Source organism: Pinus tabuliformis, chromosome 1_1 (genome assembly GCF_031772625.1).
Source record: "Pinus tabuliformis cultivar Carrire ecotype Pingquan chromosome 1_1, CPIR1, whole genome shotgun sequence".
Lineage (NCBI taxonomy): Eukaryota > Viridiplantae > Streptophyta > Pinopsida > Pinales > Pinaceae > Pinus > Pinus tabuliformis.
In genome coordinates, this window is record NC_142297.1 from 346,491,465 (window position 1) to 346,498,403 (window position 6,939).

The window sequence follows — 6,939 nt, forward strand, 5'->3', positions numbered from 1 at the left end:
ACAAGAAGACAAAGATACAAAAATGTGAGAACCAGAATCAGAAAGCACGAAGCAGATACAAAAATCTACGAACGGGCGACTGGGCTCCAAAAATCAGAGAATCCAAACCAAAAATGGTCTGAATACCACCACCCACATCGATATACCCATAAAATTTCCCTATGTCCCTTCAGACCTCAAGGCGAGTAACTCTGTTGCAGTGTAATATGCCTAACCCAGAATATTCCTCAAACCCCATCAAAATCTCCAACCAAATATGTGCAAATGATATAATAACCCATAAGGGATAAAATAAGAGTGGAACGGCATATAATAATGTAAACCAGAAATATAAGCAGATACACAAGAAATGCAATGATAAACGCTAAGCCATTTTATTATACTGAGAAATAAGTGGGTACAAGAGGTGATTAGATAGATGGCACCTCGACATGCACAAGGCAAGTGAAGAAATACTCTTAAAGGAAAAGAATGGCCTCTCTACGTGGATGTTGTTGTTGAGTGGCTGCTACTACTAGAAAACAAATGATGATTTGGTGATGCTCCCCTCCTCGGAAAAAGTTGAAACTCTGGATTTGGGCTCTACTAAAGAAACCCAGTAAAACCTAGAAAGCTTTCCTAGAATGGCCTCACACCAATCTGCGTCCCAGGTGGGCGGAAATCTACCGTGTTCCTTACTGTTGGAAATTGAATGAGGATTTGGGGCTGATCCCCTCCTCAGAAAAGGCTACAACTCTGGAATCAGACTCTACTCAAGAAACCCCGAAAAACCAAGGAAGACATTATGAAATGGCCGACCCCCGAAAATCACCCCCTTGGGGTTCTACACAATTCCTCAAAGACGCTGATGAAAATTTTGTTGAAATGTTGATGAAACTACTTCTAGAATGCCAACGGAAATACCTTGCCTGAGTAGGCACTTGAAGTCCCCCAGTGCTAAGGATGAGATCTCCAAATGGAGACACTCAATGCACTAAACAGTGTTGCAGACTAGCTAAACAACCAGCGTTCTCTAAGCGGAAATGACTATCAAAAATGCTCATAACTAGAATGATCAAAAAGAGGGGAATCCTCTCTCCTTTATAGCCTTTTCCTCTCTCAATCCCAAGGCTCACCTCCTCTTGTGTGATACCTCTCTTGCTGTGTGTTTCTTCCCTCCTCCACAGTCCCTCCATGTGTCTGTGTGGGCTCCATTTCTCCATCCCCCTTTGGCCCCATTGGCTCCCCTCTAAGTCAGAACGTTGTGCTACTAGTAAGTGACTTTTTATTCTAAAGTGAATTATGTCCCCCCTTCCTCACCTTTTATTTACAAATAACTATAGAAGGCAAAAATCGAACAAAACCAAATATTCCAATTAGCCATAGCTAATTAGGAATATTACAGTCTCCCCCGGAAAAATATTGCTTGTCCTCAAGAAATTGAAGTGATGGATGCTATAAGATATCCTCACTCTCCCAAGTGGCATGCTCATCTGACAAATTCTTCCACCTCACCAAGAATTCTTGGACCATCCTGCTCCGCAACCGTTTCTCGCTAGAGTCAATGATAGCCTCCAGCTACAGTACCAAATGCCCCTCATCATCCATGGGTGGTATCTCATCCGTCACGGTCACCTGTTGCCCTAATGCCTTCTTCAGGCACGATACATGAAAAATGTTATGAATCTTACTGCCTCGGGGTAGCTCCAACTCATATGCAACCTGTCCAATCCTGAGTATCTCCATGTATGGCCCATAAAAGTGAGGCTTTAGCTTCTCAGGCCCCTTCTACTTCAGCGATGACTGTCAGTATGGCTGTAATCGTAGGTAGACCATGTCTCCTACCTTGAACTGCCTCTCCAACCGACCCCTATTAGGATACAGCTTCTGTTGGTTCTGCATTGTAGCCATGTTATCATTGAGAGATCGAAGGATATCTTAACTCTCTTGGATCCAAATCTTGGCTCTAGGAGCCCTACTATCACCAAAAATATGATTGACAAAAGATAAAGGATGATACCCATATAAGGCATAGAATGGCGACATACGAATGGACAAGTGATGTGAAGTATTGTAGCAGTACTCCCCTAGATATAGCCACTCTAGCCATGCTCGTTACTGCCCATTGACATAGTTAAGCAAGTAGCCCTCCAGCCACTTGTTAATTGTCTTCGCTTTTTCGTCCATCTATGGGTGATAGTTGGTACTCGGTGTCAACTCCATCCCCACCAATTGGAAAAGCTCCTGCCAAAACCCGCCCATGAAACGTTTGTCCCTCACTGACAATGGTCTTAGGAATACCATGTAACCTGAAGATCTCCCTAAAGAACAGCTCAACCACCTATGATGTTGTATATTTTGTGGATATGGAAAATAAATGTGCATACTTCGTCAGTCGATCAACAATGACAAAGATACAATCCTTGCCTTGCACCATGGGCAGCCCTGTGATGAAATCCATCAAAATACTCTCCCATTTCCCCTCTGGAATGGGAAGAGGATGCAATAATCCTGCTCGATGGCTCATCTCTCCCTTGTTCCTCTAGCAAACATCGCACTTCCAAATGTGTTGGACTATGTCATCCTTGAGGCTCTTCCATGAGAACCTCTCCCTAATAGCCCTGTAGGTTTTGGTAAAACCCTGATGTCCTGCAAATGGAGAATCATGTCATGCCTGGAGTATCTTCTTCTTGAGATGAGACCCCTCAGTTAAGAAGATTTGGTCCCTGTAGTAGATGATCTCATTGACCACCCTGTACCTGTCATTTTCCACCTACCCATCCAGAACCTCACCTGCAAATCTTTCCTTGAAGTACTCTACTAAGAGTCAAGCCCCCTAATCCGTATCCAAGCTCATAAGAGACAACGTGGTTGGTCTACGTGAAAGGGCATCTTCTACAACGTTGTTCATACTCAATGTCAAAGTCATATGCTTGGATCTTACTGATCCACTTCTGCTGCCTCTCCTGTAGCTGCTTCTGCTCCAAAAAGAACTAGAGGCTGTTGTCATCAGTCCTCACCCTGAACCTATTACCTACCAATTCTTGCCAGTACTTAGCGAATGCATGGATCATGGCCATCATCTCCTTGTCATATATGGAGTACAACCTTTCATGCGGAAGGAGCTTTCGGCTCTCAAATACTATAGGGTGACCTCCCTGCATCAATATTGCACCAATCCCCTCTCCCGATGCATCACACTCGAAAACAAATGGTTTCATGAACACTAGAAATGCAAGCAACTCCTAGATAACCCGCTCAATCTCATCACGATAGGCCTTGAGGTGCTTATAGGGGCTGGTAATCACATCCCGTATTCCCTATTCAATCTCAATGGTGTGCTCAAACACCCGATCTGGTGGCTGTCCTAGTGGAATCTCCCCAAACACTATGGCATACTGATCAAGGATAGACTGTATCTCTGGTTTTATCATCTGTCTTGTAGTTCCTGCCTCTGATGCACGTAGCTCTACTAACCACTCTATGTCTCCCTTTTAGAAGACTGCCTCGATCCGATGAGTTGAGACAGTCTCAGGCGGATATGTGTGTTGTCCCCATATCTTGTCATGCCTCCCTATCTTCTCATCAACCCACTCCATCTCTAGGGTCTTCCAATCCATCATAACTTTCCCTAGAATAATAAGCCATTGAACACCCAATATCATGTTGGTGTCCAGAATATCAACCACGAAAATTTGGTCAGTCAATGTGTAGGTGACCATCGTCACTAAAAGCTCTGGAACATAATGAGCACATGTCATGGTCTGATCTCCTGGGACCAATACATGCCTCTCCACTTAACCATTTGTGCATCAATGAAGTTGTGGGTTTCCCTACTGTCAACCAAAACTGATACACGCAGCGTCAGATACTTGGGAACTCCTCACAATGTTGCAGGGGCCCCTCCGGTGGGTGCAAAATATGCACCACATGTTGCTAGTGGTGGAGGTGGCAAAGCTCCCCATATGGCATGGCTATCTCCTACCTCCACATCCTCCTTGTCATCCTCTTCTCCACTACTCTCGGGGAAGACCTCAATAAAATGTGCTTTACCAGGAGCACATCTATGTGCTGGTTCCCACGGCTCCTACCATGTGAAGCAAAACTGCTTCTTCTTCAACTCCTTCTTGACATCGTGCTCAATCTGTACTTGTCCTAAATTCCAATTTGGAGGTGGAATCCTCACGTCCTTCCCCTTAGACTGAAAAGGTTGTCTTTGGGGGTAAGGTGTCCAGGTCTTGGATAAAACATCTTATATGTCTCGGGTCCTGCTGATAGCGTCCTGGAGCGTAGCTAGTCTAGTGGATCGGACTAAACCCCGAAGTGGCTCTGCTGACCAATCAACATACGTATAGACCCTCCATGCCGTGGAGAGGTCTGGCACCATCACAGAGACCCTCAAGAAATCTGCAATGTATGTCTCTAGGCTCCCCGTCTGTTTAAGCCTTGTCAGCTCAACAAAATGCTGTTGTGGATCCCTCCAATCAAATCGGTCCATTAGTCTCCTGGTAAACTTGGCATATGTCATCACTGTGGAGTGACCTAGTGTAACCATCCCATGAAACCACCAATCCTGGGCCTCGCCATCTAAAGGAAATAATGCCAATTTGATGGCCTCTGTCTCCGACATCTAGTTAAGCTGGAAATAAATGTCCAGATTCTCCACCTAAGACTTTGCCGAACTGTTTGATGAACCATCAAATGTAGGCAAGTGGAATCTACACACTACACGGTGGGTGTCACCATCATGGTAATGTTGGTACCCTCTGTGATGGTCGTGGGGTCTACAATCTCGCTGGAGTTGAAAAAAATCTCTAAATGAGAGGGCTTCCATAAACTCCTTCCTATAGGCCTAGTACTCTGCAAAATAATGACCCATATGTCCACGCTCTGCCTCCTGCTGGGCTATGGCCCCCATGTCGGCTCCTAATAAATTGGGCATGGTAAAGTGTGTACGAGCATGTGAGGCCACCTGTTGTACAATATCACACTACTCTGGAAAATGGTGGGATGTGCCTGATCCATCACCAACCTAAAAAACCCATGGGCACTCACATTGTCTGGCCTCTACTGCCATGAATCTCTACCGCATCACCTCAATCTGCCTCGATAGATCCTGCACAGATTTGAGGAGCCTATCTGCAATTCTCTTCCCATCATCATCTCCATTGGATCCTCCTACTCTGTGTCCACCACATGCTCCTCTTGTTCTACGTCCACCACTAGAACATAGTCTCCCTCTCTGTAAGTGTTCTCCAACCTACGCCCAATGTCTCTGTATCTCTAACCTCTCTAACAAATATATGGTTTTTTCCCTGGTGTCATAGATTGTTAGCTCCATAGGTTGAGCCAGGTCTATGCTCTGATACCACTGTAATATCCATAACCCAGAATATTCCTCAAACCCCAGCAAAATCTCCAACCAAATATGTGCAAATGATATAATAACCTAGAAGTGATAAAATAACAGTGGAACAACATATAATAATGTAGACCGTAAATATCAGTAGATACATAAGAAATGCAGCGAGAAATGCTAAGCCATTTTGTTATACTGAGTAATAAATGAGTACAAGAGGTTATTAGACAGGTGTCACCTTGACTTGCACAAGGCAAGTGAAGAAATACTCTGTGAATGATAAGAATGGCCTCTCTACATGGATGTTGTTCTTATGCTGTTGCTACTCCTAGAAAACAAATGATGATTTTTGGATGCTCCCCTCCTTTGAAAAAGCTGAAACTCTAGATTTCGACTCTACCCAAGAAACCCAGAAAACCCAGAAAGCTTTCTTAGAATGGCCTCACACTAATCTGCGTCCCAACTGTTGGAAATATTATATGTTATTGTTGCTACTGGAAATCGAATGAGGATTTGGGGCTGCTTCGCTCCTCAGAAAAGGTTGAAACTCTGGAATCAGACTCTACTAAAGAAACGTAGAAAAACCCACAAAGATTTTCTAAAATGGCCAACCCCCGAAAATCACCCCGTTGGGGTTCTGCGTAGTTCCTCAAAGAAGTTGATGAAACTACTGGTGAAATGCTTATGAAACTGTTGTTGAAATGCTGATGAAACTACTAGGAATGCTGATGAAACTACTATTGGAATGCCAATCCAAATACCTTGATCGAGCAGGGACTCGAAGTCCCCCAGGTCTAAGGGTGAGATCTTCGAATGAAGACACTCAATGCACTAAATAGTGTTGGAGACTAGCTAAACAGCCAGCATGCTCTAAGTCGAAATGACTATCACAAATGCTCATAACTAGAATGATCAAAATGAGGGGAATCCTCTCTCCTCTATAGCCTTTGCCTCTCTCAATCCGAAGGATCCCACTCTTGCCACCTGTTTCTTCACTCTTGTGCAATCATTCCATGTGTCTGCGTGGGCTCCATTTCTGTGTCCTCTTTTGGCCCCCTTGGCTCCCCTCTAAGTCACAATGTTGTGCTACTCGGAAGTGACTTTTATTCTAAAGTGAGTTATGTTCCCCCTTCCTCATTTTTTATTTACAAATAAATATAGAAGGGAAAAATCGAACAAAATTGAATATTACAATTAGCCATAGCTAATTAGGGATATTACAGTCTCCCTCAGAAAAATATTGCTTGTCCTCAAGCAGCTGAAGTGATGGATGTTGTAAAATCTCCTCACTCTCCCAAGTGGCATCCTCATCTAGCAAATTCTTCCACCTCACCAAGAATTCCCCAACTGTCCTTCTCTGCAACTGTTTCTCCCTAAACTCAATGATAGCCTTCGGTACAATAACAAATTCCCCTCATCATCCATGGGTGGTATCTCATCTGTCATAGTCACCTGCTAACCTAATTCCTTCTTCAAGCATGGTACATGAAAAATGTTATGAATATTGCTGCCTTGGGGAAACTCCAACTCATATGCAACCTGTCCAATCCTACGTATCACCTTATATGGCCCATTAAAGCAGTGCTCGAACTTCTCAGCCC